The sequence below is a fragment of the Ambystoma mexicanum genome, chromosome 14, assembly GCF_040938575.1.
Source record: "Ambystoma mexicanum isolate Mex_15411 chromosome 14, UKY_AmexF1_1, whole genome shotgun sequence".
In the NCBI taxonomy this organism is placed as follows: domain Eukaryota; kingdom Metazoa; phylum Chordata; class Amphibia; order Caudata; family Ambystomatidae; genus Ambystoma; species Ambystoma mexicanum.
The window spans coordinates 306,666,012-306,685,767 of record NC_090940.1 but is presented as its reverse complement, the minus strand read 5'-3'; the positions used below and the strand labels follow the sequence as shown (position 1 = coordinate 306,685,767).

General features: G+C 45.8%; 1 protein-coding gene across 1 annotated transcript in view; it reads left to right on the top strand.

Moving 5' to 3' along the window:
- Positions 1-19,756, top strand: part of EFCAB11 (EF-hand calcium binding domain 11) — a 1,000,500-nt gene that overhangs the window by 42,203 nt on the left and 938,541 nt on the right. The window lies entirely within an intron of this gene.

Below are 19,756 nucleotides of genomic sequence, written 5' to 3'. Positions count from 1 at the left end.
CATGCCCAAAATGCGATGAGGAAGACGCAGATATGACACACATGTTCTGGTCTTGCCCAGTGATTGAAGCTTTTTGGGGGGAAGTGGCACGGAAACTAGCGGATAAAGGGGTCTCGCTCAACATAGATACAGCCTGGGCCTGCCTGTTGGGAGGGTTTCCCAGACCACGGAACACTAAACACCTTGGGAAACTGAGGGACCTGGCATATGTGCTTGCTAAAAGGATAGCTATGGGCTGGAAGCAATGCCACAAGCCACGGGTAGAGGTATGGTGGCGGGACTTGCAAAAATGGGCGGAGGCTGAAACGGTGGTGTGGCAGGAGGCATGTAGCAAATGCGGGGAAGAAGATGTGGATAACCTGATGGCTTGGAGAATGTTAACAACAGGATTGTTTGGCACAGTAGTGGATCCTGCAGCTTCAGAAGGAAGCGATACCCAGCCACACGCAGCGGATACAGAACCAGAAATGCAAATAAGCTTTTGGGGGGGGGGATTTGGGGAGCAGTAATGAGGGTTAATTGATGTTCACGAGTTTATTGTAAATAATGCTGCAAGTTTGGTTTGTATTGTTTATTTGTTTTTAAAATAAAAATCTTTTTAAAAAAAAAAAAAAAAAAAAGTGGTTCGAAAGGCCATCTGGGCCACAGGCTCTAGGCCGACTGATGGATCTTATGCATAGCAATATGTCCAGAAGATCAAAAGAGAGATGAAATTGAGCCGGTAATGTGAGAGAATCAGGTCAGTGAAATGTTTTACCCATTTACCTTCAGTGACGCAATTTGGCTTGGATTGTCCCTTGATTACCTACGGACATTGGATTCAAGATTGCCCACGTTTTTGCAAAATTTTTGCACTGTGGTATGTTTAACATGTTTGCGCCATCTTTTTGGTAGTGCGGCCTGTTTTGTTTGTAAGCAATTTTTATATTGGATCTTAATTCGGGCGAGCAAGTACTTCTGATTTCTTTAGGCTGTTTTAAAGTGTCTTGTTTGTCCGCTCTAAATTTAGATTTCCTGACTTTTAATTTGTGATCATAACAGTGTAATGGTCTTTTCTGTTTTGATGGTTTAGCTAGATTGTGCTGTAATATTTGTAGCATCTTGCTATAGAAGGTATTGTCAGGTTGAGAGCCTTGAGCCACTTGAGATATGTTGTTAACTAGAAGGTGGTTATATTGCCATAAAGTTTGCTCCGAACATCAGAGTCTCTTTTCACTCGGATTAATTATTAAGCCAGTTAGATGGGTACACTTGTGTTCACCCCTGTGCAGATTGGTTCTAGTCCATTTAGTGATTAACTGATCATGGTCACTTTCATTCACTCTCAATACTCAAAAAGCCACAACTGCAGGAAAGAGGGAGTCACTCACAAAGATGTAATCAATTGTTGCAAAATGGCTACCTCGACGCCACCTTGGTTGGGCGGGAATATCGGACTCGAAAGATCCATTAAGCATACCAGGTTGAAGGTTTTGGCAAATTGTTTCCATAGAATTTCTCTATTGGTGGCCTTTATGTTCGTTTTTTTTTATTTTTTATACTATTCAAATTGAGGTCACCCGCTATTTCTATATAGCTGACAGATGTGTTTTGCAAAATAATCACCATTAATTTGCTTAGGTCCTCAATGAATAGTGTGTCTGATATGCCCGTTCCAATACAGATTTATCATCGGGTACACACAAGTTTGGATTCTATGACAAGACAGTAGGCTCGCATTATGCTATCTTTCTTTATTACTGCCAACTCAATATTTTAAAAGTTCAACTTTAACTTTTTGTTTTAGTTTTCTCTTCCATAACTTTAGGAAAAACAAATGTAAAAGTTACAAGTTTCTTATCGGAACAAAATTTCACAAAAGCTCTGAACTACCAGTCCCATGATCCTGAGGTCCTTTGTAGTCCTGACCTCCTCTTTCCCACCAATCCAGGCTTAGGTCATGGTATAAAGCTCTCTGCCCCCTCAGGTCCCTTCCTCTTTCTTTTTGCTGCCTCAGTGAGATAAGTGTTTACCTATACTATTGCTGTGTTTACAGAGTTTTGCACTAAAGCGTAGAACAATATTCTATTGATTTCTGTGAAGATTATAACGCTTTGTTAAGGGTTACAGAATGTTAGGACCTGGTATGTTGTTGTTGCCGTTCGGTGCGAGCAGGATTTCGGTTTGTATAAACATGCGTACCTTTTTCAAACAACGTGTTTTTCCTCGACGCGTCGGGAGGAGAGGCGGGGTGGAGCCGCGAGCAAAGCTGCTCGGCGCAGGCAGCCACCCCACTCTCTGTGTGAGGAGCGCCACAGTACACACAGGGCACTAAGACCCAGCGGCGCAAGTATCAGCCTACGCGCGTAGGCTTGCAGTCGGCTCCAGCCGCTGCATATGAAGGTTGTACGACCCAACGGAGCAGCCTTCCTCCTAAGCCTTCCCAGCATTCTCCTCTGCTCGCCAACGTTCCTTTTTCATAGCGAAATTCAACGGAACGAATTGGAGAGTCGTGGGGATTGGGTTCTGAGAAAAAATGTTGCCTCATTAAAAAAAAAAAAATGGCAGATTTCTATGCTAAGTTGTTTGGAGTGGACATTTAGGATTCCACACAAAAACGAAGCTAGAAGAACGCAGAGTGTGGTAAAACAAACTCTGTTTAAGAGCCTGATTTATAAGCTGACTCCCAAGAAGTTAGCTCTGCTAACACATTACTATGGCTCATTCATCACACCCAGGAGACTCCCACTCCACTACACCTGAATGGAGTGAGCAGGAGTGGGAAGAAGACCACGCATGGCAAGAGAACGATTTGTCTCTCAGCTTTAAAAAGGTGCTGGAGGATTCCCTCGCACAAGCAGTCTCCCAAGGGGTGCAACCTTTGGCACAAAGGTTAGAGATGCTACAAGCGAGCATGGCTGAGCAACGAGAGCAATTGGCAGCCAGGAAAAGACAGGCAGATAGCCCTGGGGAGGGAACGTCCGCTGGACACCCTCGTAAAAAGGTTGACAAAAAGGGGTGTAACAAAGCCCGAGAGAGCCTGGACTCTTTGACCCCCGCGGGCACAGATGAGAGGGACAACGCTGTTCTTCACAGTCAGAGCAACCCTGTTGCAGGATTAAAAGAAGCTTTTCTAGCTAAAATGGCTGAGTGTCATGATAGACCCCCTGCCCTAGGGGTGGACAATTCAAGGGATTACGAAGAAGGCTGTACCCCTGATGATGAAGGGGCGAAGAGGAAGATATGGCTGAGCCCGTGGCACAAAGTGCCCACGAAGATGAAGACAACATCATTGACATGTTCTACCCGGAAGCTATTAGACACCCTAAATCATCTGAATGGGTGCCCTCGCCCAGGGTGGCATTGTATATGTCTCAGCACATCAGGAAACCGCTGGACAGAGAAGTCCGATCATGCTTGCGATCGGAATGCCCTAGGCCGGAGCTACCGGGAGGATTAGCAGATACACCGGACTTAGACCCAAAGATGGTCACCTTTGTTACCAAATCCGCGCAAGACATTAGAAAAGGTGTGGATCGCGCTTGGAGAGGTTGCCAAGACAAGCTCCTGGATTTGGCAGGACCGCTTGCAAAGATTATGAATTTGGCTGAGAAGGCAAAAGATTCCGGTACCCCGGTAGATGTCGAAGCGTTAGGTAACTGGGCCAAGAGAATGGTGTGCCTACTAGGCAACGCCAACTGCGCACTATCAGAGAGGAGAACAGGTGTTCTCTTGAAAATTGATAAGAAGCTTAGCGACCTGGCCACATATGAAGCCGGTGAGGGCGCCAAAGGTCTACTTTTTGGTGAAGCCTTCTCGAAGGAAATGTCCCAGTTTGTGGGAACATACACAGCCCTTGAAAGAGCCCAAAGCTCGATAAGAAAGATTTTCCCAGGGCGTGTTTTTACTGGGACCGGACGTTTTAGAGGTCGTTCGTCCGGTCGTTTTAACTATCTGCGAAGGCCTCAAGGTCCACGCGCCCAATATTGGGAAGGGCGCCAACAAGACACCTTCTTCCCGGCAGGAGGAAGACATCCGAGAGGTCGCAGGGGAAGAAGCTCCTTCCGTCAACCCAGTGCAGCAGGCGGTGAGTACACCAAATGTTCCTATCGGAGGGAGAACTCTCCTCTTCCTGAACAGTGGCAAGCTTTATCAAGCGGTGCTTGGGTTTTACAAGCCGTAGCGGGGCTGCAACTAGGTTTCATAGATACCCCCATACAAGACAGGGAACCTTTCCCCATTCACATGGATCAGAAAAAGCAAGCGCTTTTGCACAGCGAATTAATACGTTTGGCGAACAAGAATGCGATAGAGCGAGAAAACATAGTAGGTCAAGGATTTCTCAGCAACATGTTTTAAGTGCGCAGGGGAGAAAAGATCCGTCCTGTCATAAACTTGAAAGATCTGAACAGCTGGTTAGAGTACAATCATTTCAAGATGGAGGGCATTCACCTCCTTCGAGACCTATTGCGTTCAGGAGATTGGTTGGCTCGTCTGGACCTCAATGACGCGTACCTAACAATTCCGATAGCGACAGCCTTTCGGAGATATCTGAGATTCCGATGGGGGAAGGAGATCTGGCGCTTCACATGTCTTCCATTCGGGCTAGCGTCAGCCCTATGGGCCTTCACGAAAGTGATGAAGCCAGTAGCCGCAGCTATCGGAGAGAGAGAGGAGTGCGGATGATCATCTACCTGCACGATATCCTAGTGATGGGATCCGATAAGAAAACTCTCACGAGAGATGTACGGTGGATTTTCAATTTCCTATCCTCTCTAGGGTTCTTAGTGAATTTAGAGAAATCGCAATTAGCGCCAGTGCAAAGACTGGAATTTTTAGGCTTCACCATAGACACAGTGAAGGCGATCTTGGAGCTCCCAACCCACAAAGTAAGGGCGATAAAGAAAGAGCTCAAGGTCGTGATAGCAAAACGATCTATTTCCCTTCGGAATCTGGCCAGAGTAGTGGGGCATTGCAGAGATTAAAAATAAGGCACCTCCGCTGAGGCTTGAAATACCATCAGATAGTGGATCTAGATCAGGAAGCCATAGCAGAACTGCAATGGTGGCTAGAAAATATGGAGGCCTGGAACGGGAGAGCGATTTTCGGGGACGTGCCAGAGTTGACCATAGAATCAGATGCGAGCAGGTCAGGCTGGGGAGCCAGATGTGCACAGATTCAGACAGGGGGGAAATGGTCGGAGGAGGAGGAGTTAAGTCTCCACATAAATTGTCTCAAGCTTCTAGCAGGCTCCTTCGCAGTTCGAGCCTTTACGAAGGACAGAGTGAGATGTTGCGTGCTGCTCAAGCTGGACAACATTTCAGAAGTCCGTTACATCAACAAACTAGGTGGCACGAGGTCCAAGATGCTAGCGGAATTAGCGAAGGATTTCTGGCATTTTTGCCTACAGAACATTGCAGAAACCGCAGAATATCTTCCAGGGAGTCGGAACAGTATAGCAGACTGGAATTCTCGATATCTTGTAGACTCCAGCGATTGGAGACTACACCCGATGATATTCAAGTGCCTACAAGAGATATGGGGACCCCTAGAGATAGACCTATTTGCCTCTCGGCTGAATGCTCAGACTCCACGATATTACAGCTGGAGGATGGACCCGGGTCCAGCGGGTACAGACGCCTTCCTGCAGCCATGGAACGGAGCAGTTCATTACGCCTTCCCCCATTCGTAATGATCACGAGAGCTCTAGCCAAAGCCCGCAGAGACGAGGCAGAACTGCTGATAGTGTTGCCTTGCTGGAGAGCTCAAGCCTGGTTTCCAGTAGCGATGGAACTTTCTACGGATTTTCCGAGGATGGTTCCGAACATGCAGGGCCTTCTACTCGATCCGACCGGTCGGATCCACCCACTGATAAAGGCAGGATCCTTGCAGCTCATGGCATGCAGGGTTTCAGGAAAAGATGGAACTTGCCAGGAATTTCGGAACTTGCTGCAGACTGTATCCGAGATTCCTGGGCACCTTCCACCGTCAGGAGCTATAACAAAGCATGGAACAGCTGAGCACGATGGTGTTCACAACACAGTTTGGATCCCATTTCAGCTCCTCTAGTACATATCCTCAATTTCTTAGCTTCAAAGTTTCAGGACGGCTGTCCATATAGAACTATAGGAGTGTACAGATCAGCGATTTCAGCGGGCCATAACAAAGTGGAGAGTAGGCCAGCAGGAGAACATCCTCAAGGGCATAAAATTGCGAAGGCCGCCAGAACCCAAATATGCAGTTCTTTGGGACGTCGGAGATGTGTTTCGGTTGTTCCTGAGATGGCCGGAGAATGACGCTTTGTCCCGATCACAATTATCAGGCAAACTAGCCATGCTTTTGTGCCTTGTAGCTTGCCGGAGGGTATCTGATGTTAAAGCATTGGAGATTGATAGGAAGATGTTTTATCGGGAATGAGTAGCTTTTACTATCGTTAAAAGGACTAAGAACGATTCCAGAGTGATTTCATACCCGTATTTCACAGGGAACAAAAAACTATGTGTAGCGCAATGCATTAAAGATTACGAAGCAGCATCCGCGCAGATTAGACCACGCGGCGTAACACAATTGCTTATAGCGCATAGGAAACCCCATCATGCAGTAGCTACAGCGACCATTGTGAGGGGGGTGAGAGAAGTGATGCAATGGGCAGGGATAGATTTATCCTTATTTGGGGCGCATTCTGCGAGAGGGGCAATGGCTTCTAGAGCGTTTGCATCAGATGTTTCATTGCAAGATATTATGAAGTCAGCCGATCGGCCCCGAGTCCACCTTTTAAGATGTTCTATTTCAAACCAGTATCTGATATTCCGGATAGAGTAATAGCAAGCTTTGAACAAGCATAATGCGAGCCTCCTGTCTTGTCATAGAATAAAGATTGCCCAAGCTAATAGCTCAGGAAAGTCTTCATTCTATTAAAGACAAGGAGGCGAGCATTATATCTCACCCGAATTGACGAAAGGAATGGTTAAATGTGATAATGAATGTAACATTGAAATGATTAAATGTGATGATACATATGACGTTTGAACACATACCCGCCCTCATGTGAATATCTTTGCTCTTGTAGGAGACGATCAGAAGACGTCCTGAACACGATGGTCGAGGAGCAGCGCTTATACTAACAAGTTGTCCCCGTTGGACCGTTGGATACGCCAGCTTCGGATCAAAGCAGTTCTGGTGATACGAGTTGGACAGTTAAAGAGTTAGATGGATTTAGTCTCTGAGGGCAAAGAAAGAGGAAGGGACCTGAGGGGCAGAGAGCTTATACCATGACCTAAGCCTGGATTGGTGGGAAAGAGGAGGTCGGGACTACAAAGAACCTCAGGATCATGGGTCTGGTAGTTCACAGAGCTTTTGTGAAATTTTGTTCTGATAAAAAAACTTGTGACTTCTACATTTGTTTTTCCTAAAGTTATGGAAGAAAAAACTAAAACAAAAAGTTAAAGATGAACTTTTAAAATGCTGAGTTGGCAGTAATAAAGAAAGATGTAGCATAATGCTCGCCTCCTTGTCTTTAATAGAATGAAGACTTTCCTGAGCTATTAGCGTGGGCAATCTTTATTGTAACTTTTACCATTTGCATAAACCCATTTGGCGTGGCCCAGACTTCTGCACGTGTACCAGGTTTGATTTTGCAAGCAATAAGTAAGCCTGAAGTCGGGCGCCCATTATGAGCTCTGCTGGCCGAGTTTAAGGAGATGTCATATCCATCCCATAACGGAGGATTCATGAGCCATGTTTCTTGGAACATTACTATGTCGTGTTCTAAGAGGTTGATGGAGTGGTTTAACAAATGTTTGAAACCTCTTGTGTTCCAACTGATTAACGACAAGTTGAAGATTTGACTTGGTAATGCTAGTTATTTTTGGGCACCACTTCCCCTGCAGGAGCATGCATTTTGAGTCAAAGATTTATTATTTGTATATGATGTACGCAAATTGACTATCGTCAATGGTTGGAAGACTTGCCATATTGCCTTTTACCATCTGTACTTCCTCTGCTAGAATAACAAACCCCATGTTAAAAAGGCATTCTTTTGCTAGCCATATTGTGTTCTGTATGACTCTCAAATTCATCCAGTCTTACAGATGATAAATCGGTGTCCTTTGTATACTCAACAAGGGCTATATCTGTCGACATGTCTTAAAGCTGTGGAATATCGGAAAAGATTGCTAAGACCAATTTTCGGTTCAGATCATATTGAGTGATTGGATAAGGGCGACAGGCCAAGGTTAAAGAGCAAGGGGCAGGGCGCTTGGATGGTCATTTGGGAGCCTTTCCACTGGTCCCGCCACCACCTGCCTTGCTATTCGCGGCTTCTCCACTTAAATTAGTTGTGCCAATAAGATTGGCTAAGGCCGTTTGTAGCAACTGTAGAGCTTGAGCGGGCATGATTGGTGGGTTTGGATTGGCCTGAGTTCTCGTGGGGAGGCTACAAAATTTACTTGATCTCCAGTTCGGTCCTGATTTGTCTGGCATTTAATGGGTAATAAAGGGACTTTTTGAGACTCCGTCTTTGGAGGACCTGTGTGATTTAGACCAACAGTAGCGCCACCGTCTTGGCCCCTCAGAGGCTCTTTATTCAAGCTGATGCAGGATTGCACGCAAGATGCCACCGCACTCTCCACGGGGGTTGCAATGGCCCCGGTTATTGTTGACATACGGTATGCCATATAGGCATCCACAGCCTTGGGAATCTCCTTGCGCTGATCAATGTCTGCCTCCTTACGTTGGACAGAATCTACCTCCTAGAGGGTTTATCATTATTTTGTAGCAGGGTCACTGCCTTAACTAAGTTGTCTAAGGGAGCGTATGGTAGAGCCGCTACTTCATTGGGCTCTGATCCGCTGCGTATTTTGGTTAAATCTTGCAGATGATATTTTTTTGCAATCGCCTTAGAGGTTATAATGGAGTTCTTCATTTGCTTTGGAATCGTGAGTGCTTCGAATTTGTTTTTTGTTTTAGATGTAGTGGTTTTAGACTGTTGTTTTTGGTTCTTTGATAATTTGGTTTGTACATATGTTCCCTTTAAAGACTATTTTAGGATTAGCAAAGATCGTATAGGCAGTTTTTAAAATGTTTTTATTTTATTTATAATTAATTTTTGGAGGGATTTCAGTTGGGAAGACTGGGTGTCTACTACCAATGTTATTACTGCATTGGGTATTTTTGGCGTGACACTCGTGTCTCGAATAAGCCCGCTGACCATTGGAATTACACTTTGGTGTTGACTTTCAGATATTTCTTCTCTTGTTTGTGAACCCCGTGAGATACCTTTTTTGGTGGGGATCCTCTTGTGTGAGGGTCCCAAACACTTTATTCTGGAGAAGCGAAGTCATTTCAGCCTGCCATTGAAGGATTATTTCTATTTGGGCATGTTGTGTATTCATTTTACCCTCTAATGTTTCGAAAAGCCTGGTCATAGTCTGTAGCGCTAGGTTCATGGTTGTGAACTGGTAACTCCTAAAACTTTGGACAACCGGTCTGTTTGACCCACCCTATGGGGCGTCATCGGATCATCTCTCCCTTTCCTTTGGGTGGGGGCGATGTATGAGGCGATAGAGCTTTTATTTGAGTGACTTGCATCAATAAATAATACAGGTGATCTCGACAGGTTCTCTGGCATGGATTCATCAGCAAAACTTGAATTAGGTGAGCCAATCTCAATTACTACCTCTTCCTCTGCCAAAGGCAATGAGATTGGATGTGGGGCAGCATTTTCAACCGTGTTTGCAGCATTACTCGATAGGATGCTGTCTGAAGGAGAGGCGTGTATAGAAGATGCCTCTACTATTGACGATCTGCCACCAAGCTCCTCTGTTCTGTTGATCTCACCACAGGGATGGGAGTAGGCGTCTCAGGAAGCAAAGTCTCCATGCCTGTGCGTGTAGACGTTGCGGCTTGCTTGGTGGACACAACGTTCCCAGGTCTGTAATCTTCACAGTATTTACGAATATCTGCATGTACATCCTCTTTAAATGCTAGTTTTTTCGACTTGGAATATGTCCTGCCCGTTGGAGTTGAGCACGTTCTATTTAGTGCTCGCTTCAATCTATTAACCGACTGCGAGCGGGGTCTCGCGCTCTTGCAGGGTGGCATTAGCTCCAAAGGCATGCCGGTTTTTAAAGTTGGGATACTGCACTACATCAAGCTGCCTCCTTTTCCCCAACGCCACGCACAAGGTGATTACTAGGCACAATGGAAAACAACCCAATTGGATAATAATGCGGACTCTACCGTGCACCCACAATATTACGGAGAACCTGCAAGAGCTCCACCTCACGTCGCCGAACTCGGCGAAGAGGCACTCAATAGGTACTCAGCTTGTTGCGTGCGCACTGGTGCCTGTATTTGGGTCCTCACGCCAAGGGGGCGTGGTTTAGCTGGTAACACAAACACTTTCCGTTTTCTTAGATTCTGAAAGGCAAAATTAGTGGATATAAAGACTGTCGACTATTAGAAAGGCACTCTATACTCCCAGCGCTATCTGGCAGTCCAAAATACCGTGAAGTGCTGCTTCAGTAGACAAAATTCAAACGAGGTGAGGAAACACACAGCAGTCCGTCAGGCAAAGAGGCACTCAGCAGGTACTCTGCTACTTTCACCCTCTTGATTGTAGGTCTCAATATATTCTGGACTATATTCTTGGCTTGGGGGTATCATCCCTTTGGTATATTACAGTTCAGTTCACTTTGGACTCTCCGGCTTTTTATCTGTTGCACTACTGGTGCTTCCCCCCCCCCCCCAAGTTGTTATCACTGGCTTTTCTCTCCCTTCATTCAACTTTTCAATAGTTTATGCCTTCGTGTTCTCACTATTTAGATTGTCTTGTTTGAAGATTAACTTTGTTTCATAATTAGTAGTGAGACGAGTTGGCTCTACAACATAATGACTCCTGTACTCCCAGTTACTTTCCTCTTCGAGGGAGAACATCATCCAGAATCGGGTTCCTTGGCATCCTTCTTGCTTGGACTTAGCTGCCAGTGCCTTTTTTTTGTCAGCGTTTGCCTTCTCGCAGTGTCTTGTTTCCTCTTGGTTTCTCGCCTCCTCTGTGTTCGAATGGAGGACCGGGCACCTTCTGGCTTCTCCCTTGCAATGGTCTCAGCGAAGTTTGATGGACCAGCGGTCCACCACGCATACTTATTAGTGGACCTGCTACCATCTATTCTACGGCACCTGCCCTGCTAGAGTCTTACGGTGCTGCTATGCCGCAGCTCTGGCATTCCGATTTGTGCAGTAGAGCAAGTTTGAAACTTGCAGGCTCTCTGGTTCCTGCTTCCTGCAGGTGATCCGCTGCTCAGGGTCTTCCTGGCCCCAGGTATGGTTTCCTCTGTCTCGCCCTCTCTTTACTGGTTCGTTGAGGTTACGTTAATCAACATACTCGTCTTAGTCAATTAGTCATTTTCATTTAAACTGACCTAGTCCTTTTTAATAAGTTAAAGGCATCTCTGCAGAGTTTCTTCATTCCAGTCTTGATTTTAAGAGATTTCTAATATTTGAGAGCATCTCATGTAAGCCATGATGTTGTACAGCTTATGTGGGTTCCTCACAGAAACTGGAGTCCTTGTCCCCTAAGGGGAAGTCTCTTCTGGTGAGGTCCCACTTGCCTCTACCCATAGGGAGGGTTTTGCGGAGTGGGCTTACTTCCCTAGCCTCACAGAAAGGGGCTCCACTTTGGGAAGAGGGATGAAGTCCCTCCATTCGTCACATATCCCTGTCTATATTGTGATAATCATATTTATTTAACATGCTGGCTGGTAACCAGTCTGACATTTAGATTCTTTATCTCAAAATAATCATCTGTTGACATTTACTTATTATGCCAATGCAGGATGACTTGCAGTTAGACATTTGTAGTTTTCCAGTGCACTTTAGGATTTTACGATGGTATCATCTTTGGTATCAGTAACATTGACTACTGTAATGCGCTGTTTTTGGCTCTCCCACGTCACCTGCTCCATCATCTGCAGTTGTTGCAGAATATGGTAGCTAGAGCAGTTCTCATCCTCCGTTTTGGCGCACATATGACAGTTTCTGCGCCAGCTCCATTGGCTTCCAGTTGAACAAAGCATTAAGTTTAAGTTGCTGTGTCAGGTCCACAAAGCTTTCTACAAAAAAGGGAGCTCAATATCTTCAATTGAAGTTATGTCCTTATAAGCCCGCCAGGCCTCTTCGTTCCAAATCCCTGAAAACTGTCAATCCTCCGAGGGTCAGACTCTCTCGGCTGGGGCGGGGGGCGTCTTTCTCAGTGGCCAAAGGTATGGAATGCTCACCCTTTTGCCTGCGTGACATTGAGGCCCACCTTCCTTTTCGGCGGATTATGAAAACTTTTATTTTTTAGTATGTTTCTCTCCATAGTTGGCTTCCATCTCTACAGTGTAGCGCCATGATACCTCTGGGCCAACGATGCTCTAAACAAGTATACATAAGATACTAATGGTGCATGCCAGATGCCTTCTCATGGTAAATGATAGCACCTCCAACAAGGAGAACAGATTAGAGTTCAATAGATGTATCTTGTAAGGTAAGTAGGGTCGCACAAGGTAAATAATAGCAGGATTTCCATCCAATTGTTGCTGGTTCTTCTGTTATCCGACACTGGATTGGTTGTGTGTTGTTGGTAAGATCCATGGTTATATGATGAAGCTTCGATTTGATTACATCAGGATGACCGGTTTCCATCCCTGAACTTTCATGTAGCACAATACATTTTGGTAGTTATTGCCTTCATTAATAATAGTTGTCATGAATCTGAGCAGGTGTCTGCCACGTTGGTCTCTATGGCAACGCTGGCATTGGGTCAATGGCTGGCCTTGTCAAGATAGAGGACCATGCATGCGTCCCCAGCAAGTGGTGGCCTTTCAGGTCATCAAGAAGTCCTCAATTGCATATCAGTCAGAAAACAACATAATGGGGAAGACTGTCTCGCCATTTTTAGATAAGCTCCCAGCTAGTTGCTCTGGCATGTAGTTCCCTATGTTGTCCTGCTCCTATGCTACCTGTTGCTCGTTCCTGCTTTTGGGTAAGATTTTCATAGTAATGATAATCTTCCTGACCTGTATCAACCCTAGAACCTTTTGCTTTACTGGTGGATTATTTTTCCTTATACCTCACTGAGTGTGAACCTTTTTCCAGTCTTTTACTCTTTTTATGGGTGTCATTTGTTTAGACTCTCCATAGTGTCTTTTTAATCCTATCCTCTTTGACAACTTTTGGCATATACTGCCTATTGGTGCTGGGTTGCCCTTTGGGCTCCCCTTTTAACTTTCTCTGGCTAACCTTGAGAGAACTACAGTTCCCAAAGGTAGAAAGGATCTTTGGATCCCTTTTTACATTTTATTTGGTGAAACCAGTACACCCCACCTTATGTGGAGTGCTGAGGAGATGTAATGTATCCCCTTTCACACTAAAACTGTAACAATTATGTTACAGGGACAAGCTTACCTTTAATGGCTGGTGGCAGTGAGACCTTTTACTAATTCAGCACACATCTACCGCGGGCTGTGTTCACAGCTGCAGTAAAGGCACCCAAGGGTGCTCATTATACCAAAATGGCCCCTGTCTTGTTTTTTCACCATTTTAGTATTTCGTTTCCTTCCCCCGACATCCAGGTCGGGGAAATTCCTTTGTGTGATTTTGATCTTCGACGGGAGTCCCTTGGACTCCCCGCTCATGCTCCAGTCTGTCTGAAGGCAGGAAGCGAGGTAGGAGTCCAAAGCTCCACAGACCTTTTGTTTTCCTCCTTGCCTGAATGGGTACAAATCGCAGTGGGGGGGATTGGAGGGGGGGGCTGGCTGTCCTTATTGGACAACCAGACATCCCCTTGTAAAATGCAGGGTGAGAATGCAGAAGTGGTGCTGTAGTTCCTGTTAAATACTCTGAACCTGGAAGCTGAAGTTAAGTCGACCAGTGGAATCGAAAACTAAGAGGATGATGAAGGAAAAGCAACTTGGACGATTTCCAGCGACCAGAGAGCCTGCTGTAGCCCTTCCTTCCAATTGATCTGGGGACTCTGAAAACGACGACCCTGACCCACAGCTTGGTGAGACCCACTAGACTCAAGAAGACCTGCATTTTGAGCCATCCTATGCCATACTGTGACCTTGCAGGGTGGCAAAGCCCTGGGACTTCGAGCCATTGTGCGGTGCACAGTCATCCAAATTCCGAATCTCGTTGAAACTTTGTGGGCGTCCTACTGGATCTCCAGAGGCATGATTCCAGTCTGAAAGGTCCCCTCACCAGAGTGATGGACCTTTTTGTAATGACGAGAATCCGACCAGCGATATTCTGTCTCCTATGCTCCTGAAAAAGTGCCAAATCCAGAGATGCATCCAGCCGAGAGGAAAACCTTGCCTAGAGCCTTCCCTGTTGATCTCTGCTGCAAAATCCCTTCCAAGGTTCTGTTTTCAGTCACCACAAAAAGGAATCTACCAACCAGGTTTTTGGCTACAGACCCTGAAATTCTTCTGCTTGCTGCAAAATCTTCTTCTGTGCTGAGATACTGTGCTGGCTTGGCTTGGGTATTGATTACTGTGTAGTTGTGGGGTGTTTTCTGTGATTGGGACTCCTCTCATCCAGTCCATCCAGGCCCACTGCTGGAATCCTCCTAGGGTGTCTTCTGTGAAGCCCCTGGACCCTCGACTAACTCTAGTAACATACTCACCTGTTTGAACAGTCTTCCTTAGGAACTCTGACTTTGGCTACTTAAGAACCTATCTTGACACTGCCTGTTGGACACTAGGCCCTATTGAAACCCCCCCCCCCTTCCATCCCGAACCCCCCTTTCTGCCACTGAAAACACTCAAGCTTCAAGAATAAGGGAAAGACTTTTAAAGGATTGGGCCTTTTGCCTAGAAAAGAGAATACGTGTTTACAAGTTACTTACCGATAAAAGAGGTGGTGGATAACTTTAACTCTGAGAGTGAACAGTTAAAAAGTTTGTACTTACCTTGAATGTGTGTTGCACTATTCAAGTATATATAAGGTTGTTTTACTTCCCTTAGAAATGTTCTGCCACTCTGCAAAGGTAGATGTGACATCTTTCTTTCCTTAGAAACTGTTTTGCCATTGTAACAGAGTAGATGAAAGGATACATTACTCACCTGTGATTTGGTTGTGCCTCTAACCCAAAGTAATGCTGTTGGTTTCACTTTTCCTGTTAGGATAAATGTATGAGTGTTCCCCAACTAGGTCTTGCTTCCCCTGACTTGCTGTTAGACTGTCCAGAATAAGTCTGCATTAGGTTTTACCTACTTAGAATAACCTTGAATCCTTTATAAATAGTAACCCTGGGGTTTTGATTGATATATTTTATTTCTATCGCGCTCGTACACAAGTGTTTCAGAGCGCGACAAGGCAAGGGAGGGGAACAGAGGAGAACAAAACAGCAATCTTACTAGGCCCAGTGACATTGAGAACGCGCAAGTGCATGGGAGAGGGGGGAGGGGAAAAGTGCATGGAAGGGGGGAGAGGTGGAAAGTGCGAAGCAGAGGAGAAACAGATAAATAACAATAAATAAATAATAAAGGCAACAAACAGTGGTAATGCAGCCAGCAATTTGCAAGTGCTAGGTTTAAGGCAGCAGACAGGGTAGGTCTGATAAGTGCAGGAAGAAAAAGGGGGGGCTGTATGGGTACAGATACAGACCCCAGTGCAAGGGGTGGCCCGGAGGCAGTGCGGCAGGGTGACAGGATGAGCAGGTACCTGGGCCCAAAAGACAGAGGGTGGCCAGGTGCACGGTGCCAAGAGAGAACAGATCAGCAGGGGAGAGGAGGAGCGAAGGCAGAAGAAAAGAGGAAGGTCTTGAGGTGCTTCCGGAACCGGAGATGGTTCTCCTCAAGTTTTAGTGTGGCATGGAGGCTGTTCCAGAGGGAGGCCCCAGCCGAAGACCGAGATCTACCCCCCAGCTCGTTTCTTAGGAAAACGACTGACCCTGGGTGAGTTGGAGGTAGAGGAGCGAAGAGCTCGAGAGGGGAGGTATTTGCGGAGGGATAGCTGAAGGTATTTTGGACCCAGGCCCCAGAAAGCCTTGTGGACAATGCAGAGGGTTTTGAATTTAATCCTTGCATCCACTGGGAGCCAGTGAAGAAGCTTCAAAAACTGGAAGCCAGTTTGCTTTCCCTGTTCCATTTTTGACAGACACAAAAACAGTCTTGGGTATATACCTTCCCCAAGTTGCTGATAGCTCCTTGAAAAAAGGTATATGGGCTTTACTTACCTTGAGTTAGCTGTGTGCCATCCTAAACCAAGTTACACAAGTTACTGCTCATCTCAATCTGTGTTTCACTGATCTCAAAAGCACCTGTAATTGAATATTACATCCTTAGGTTATACTCATCTAGTATAACTGTGTGTTATCACAAAAGTAGTTATAGGTTTTTACCTTACCTAGAATAAGTGTTCCACTATTCACAAAACGTATATTGTAAAGTTGACTGATTATGTGATTTCTTGCTGAGCATCACGGTGCAACAGTTAGGGTCTACTACCCTGGTATTATTGAATGTAATCTGAAATTAACCATTGATTTTACCCCCCAAGAATAAGTGTGTCCTGTACTGAATGTGTTTACAAGGGTTTGCCTTCCCTAGAACAACTGGTAAGTGTTCCAAATAAGGTTATGTGCTTTGGTCTTTGTTCCTTCAAGCAGTGTAGTTGTTTTTTTTTTTTTAGAATGCGTTTATGAATTTGACCAGTACTTACCCCAAGACTTACCTTGGCCTTATTGTATTGAAAAGAAACCGTTTTTTTTTTTAATACTTCTGGTTGTCAGGGTTTCTATTGATTCAGTTGTGTTATAGAGTCTTTGTACCTGTCTACAGCCCTCTGTCACTCCTAAAATGAGCCTGGCTGCTCTGTCTACGCTATCATGAACTCAGGTGGTACAGTCTTATATTAAGAGTGGAGTCTTGTACTGTCTCAGTTGAATGGTTTTGATGACGTTTAGTAGAGCTTCACTGCTCTAACACCTGCCTTGCTACCTTCCCAAGCATGCTACAAGTTTCTTCCTGTCTTCTAGACTGTATTGTTTTCGTGCTGCTGCTGCAAGCCTGGCGTGGTCAGGGATGTTTTCTGCTTGAATCTAGTCTCTGCCTCACTCGATGCATGATAGAAGCTTAGGACCTTTAAAGGGTTCCATCCTAGTGTTTCTTCCTTCTATCCATTGCACGTTGCTGCTACCCCACATTTCTGGGATATTCATCTTCTGAACCAGTATAATCAGACAGCTACAAACGTACTGCGTGCTGGGTTGTCAAGGAATATCTGCTACATTTGGGAAATCTGCAGCACTTCTACTATAAGACGGTTTCTCCCTTGCTGGGTTTCCTCTCAGTTTTGCCCTCCTTGGGGGCTATTCTTCTGCCTGTTCGCTATAGGCAGGAAAGCGGCAGCTCGCACAGACCATTCCTTTCTCTTCTCGATCCCGGATGCGGCCGCAGGTAAAGCCAGTCGCTGACCGAAGTGAGCATATTTCGCTTAAGGGCAGTATTCCATGTTTTAGTAAAGGCCAAATTTGGGAGTGGATGTATCGGCCATTTAATCGCACTAAATGTCCGAACTCTGTCAGGACTGGTACACATTCACAGCTATCCATTCGTAGAATGGTAAAGTGTTTAACATTGGTTGTGTGCATCATTCCTGGAACCACTATGCCTTATCTTGAGCAGGAAGGAAAAGTATGAATTACTTTTTTTTAAGCGTACTGTATTTAATGTGTGATTGTTTGCAATTTAAATATTTGAAGATTCTTTTGATAGATCGGAAGCAGATCACTGTCTGGATTCGGCCCTCAGCTGTGGGTTAATATTTTTGAGCACCTCCATAGAATTTGAAGAACTCGAGCTTTATAGGAAACTACTCCAGGCCTAGGTATTTGTTTAGTTCAGCTAATACTTTTTGCCCATGTGCGAGTACTCCAAAGCCTCCTCAGTGGCATGTGTAGGGCTTTATAAAGGGTTCCATGTCATTTCATCGCGGGATGTTTTTTCGCGGGTTTTTTACCGCGATTTTTTTTCCCGAAAAAACCATCGAATTTTTTTTGGGGGGGGGGGGGGGGGGTTTGGACCCCCCCATTTTCTAAAAAATTCGATGGGTTTTTCCGAAGAAAAAATTCGCGGTAAAAATCCCCGCGAAAAAACATCCCGCGAGGAAAGTATGTCGTACCTTATAAAGAAACCTAAAATTACTCGAGTGCTTTTGTGCACCGATTATTCTGCATGTTTCGTTTGGCATGTGTTTGGTTTTTATTTATATAGCGCTTTACAAACAAAATGAACTGTACAATTCATGAAAAACAAAATTAAAGACACAAGTTAACAGGCAAACAAATGAGTTTGAAGGTGTGTTTGGAAAGCAGAGAAAGAAGAGAGGGATGGAAGATGGAGGGGAAGCGTGTTCCAGTGCTTCGGGGGCAAGAGAGAGAGCGGAAACAGAAATTTTGCGCAAAGGGATGGGGAACAGTAAGAAGAGAGTTTGGCCTCATCTGAGGTCTCAGACGGCTCAACAATGGGTCGCAATGGATAATTTCCAACTGAGCCCGGCCACGGTCGGGGAATGGTTGTGGGTACCCAGGAACAAATTGCCTTGGAGAATACGGGACCAACCCAAACCTGGGAACTATATGGGAGCACTGGGGGCGGACATGAAGGTGGGGGTGGGGGGGGGCACGTTTATCACTATCGTGGAGGAGGACCTGGGCATAGGTCATCTCTCGGTATTCCAGTTCTTGCAGCTAAAGGGGGCTCTTACAGACGCGAGTGTAAGGGACAAGACGGGTAGAGAGCTTACCCCTTTTGATAAGTTGCTCGATGGGAGCACGACAATACGAGGGTTCATTTCTGCTATGTACAGGGCCTTGGGGGCGGGCAGAGCATCCACGGAGCAGTTGAGAGGGCGATGGTAGAGGGACTTGGGGGTAGAAGTAGATGAGGCCCTCTGGAACAGGCTTTGCAGGGGTGTTCGTAAAACATCACAATCGTATCAGTATAGACAGCATGCGATCAAGCTCCTCCATAGATGGCAGTGTGACCCAGCCAGATTGTCAAAGATGTTCCCAGATGTTAGTCCCCAAAGGTGTAGGGGTTGTGAAGGTAGGGTGGACTACTGGAATGTGGTGGGCTTGCCGGAGGGTAAAGATTTTCTGGGAAGAGGTCTTTGGATGGATCAGAGACCTTGAGGGGATACCGAGAGTTCAGAATCACTTGCTGGTTTTGTTTGGGGTGGAGGGGGAATACTCCAGGCTCCCAAAAAATGGACTCTGCTTTTCTGCTTGCTGCCAGGGCATGGATTGCCACCAAATAGTAAAACAAATGTACATCCAGTAAGAAAGAGTGAGCCAACGTGGCCAAGAGCTTTTATACAATGGAAAAAATCACAGCAGGGCTCCATGGAAGGCCGGGGCCGACAGAGATGGAGTGGCATCGCTTCATTGTCAGATATTACCCCGGATAGGCAGAGTGGGTGAATGGAGATGGCCCTCGGGGGCGGGTGATATATGGGGGAGACTGGATTATGGATTGACAGGAAAGAAGGAGAGCAACAGAGGAATATTGGTGTTGCTGGTAGGGTATTCATGGGGTAACGAGGTGGAATGGAATGGGCTGGCCTAAGCGGAGGTTGTTCACAGGACTCAAGCCTGTAACCTGAACATTGAAGGAGCACACAGTACCAGGGGGGTAGGGGAGGGGTGGGGGAATTGGAGGGACTTTCTTAGTGGTTGAGTGTTGTGGGTAATAGTTTTCTTGTTATTTTAACACCAAAGTTGCAACGTTGTAGT